This window comes from Brassica oleracea, unplaced genomic scaffold (assembly GCF_000695525.1).
Source record: "Brassica oleracea var. oleracea cultivar TO1000 unplaced genomic scaffold, BOL UnpScaffold00613, whole genome shotgun sequence".
Taxonomy (NCBI): domain Eukaryota; kingdom Viridiplantae; phylum Streptophyta; class Magnoliopsida; order Brassicales; family Brassicaceae; genus Brassica; species Brassica oleracea.
In genome coordinates, this window is record NW_013617425.1 from 164709 (window position 1) to 165941 (window position 1233).

Genomic DNA, 1233 nt, shown 5'->3' on the forward strand with positions numbered 1-1233 from the left:
TCTCAGCCACAAAACGCTTGATCAAAACAATGTCTGGAAACACGAAATACAAAAGCGCAGTTCGCAACAATGCTGGTAAGGCAATCCCAGCCGCCACTGCGCCTATGGCCAACGATTACGCAAACGCCATAGTACCTAAAAAAAAAAATCGAAAAAACCCTAGCCGCGACTTTTCGCCAACATGAAGTGCTACGAAACGAGCTTGCGATTTTTCTGTATAAACATAAAGGAAAATGATAAATTTTATCAAATCCCGTAAGTTTGGCTCATTTCCGAGCTAAAGAAATTTCAATGCATAAGGGTTTTACCAAAACACGTTTTCCGAAAACTTTTTGGAAGGGTAAAACTTGTTCTCCCAAAAACCGCAGAAAACCCCTAGGTTAATCGCGGAAAAAGGAAGTGCAGCAAATCGATTACACAGCTCGGTCGCTATGTAGTGATCAAGCTCTAGCCAAGTTCGGTTGCTACGTAGCGACCGAGCACACACACAGTTCGGTTGCTACGTAGCGACCAAGAACGCATACAGCTCGGTCGCTACGTACCGACTGAGCACGCACACAGCTCGGTCACTATGTAGCGACCGAGCTCAAGCCAACTCTCCACTCGCTACGTAGCGACCTGAAAGGCCTCATAAAGGTCATTCTTTGCGTTCTCGTTTGAATCCTCATCGAAACGCTTTTCGTTTCGTCTCAATCGGAGTTTCCGTTGAGATTTTACGATGAAAGCAAGTAGGACTCTTCTTGGCTTGCTTCCACTCGCTACGTAGCGACCTGTCAGGCCTCAGAAAGGTCCTTCTTTAGGTTTTCTTTTGAATCCTCATCAAAACGCTTTTCGTTTCGTCTCAATCAGAGTTTCCGTTGAGATTTTACGACGAAAACAAATAGGACTCTTCTTGGCTTGCTTCCACTCGCTACGTAGCGACCTGTCAGGCCTCAGAAAGGTCCTTCTTTAGGTTTTCTTTTGAATCCTCATCAAAACGCTTTTCGTTTCGTCTCAATCAGAGTTTCCGTTGAGATTTTACGACGAAAACAAATAGGACTCTTCTTGGCTTGCTTCCACTCGCTACGTAGCGACCTGTCAGGCCTCAGAAAGGTCCTTCTTTAGGTTTTCTTTTGAATCCTCATCAAAACGCTTTTCGTTTCGTCTCAATCAGAGTTTCCGTTGAGATTTTACGACGAAAACAAATAGGACTCTTCTTGGCTTGCTTCCACTCGCTACGTAGCGACCTGTCAG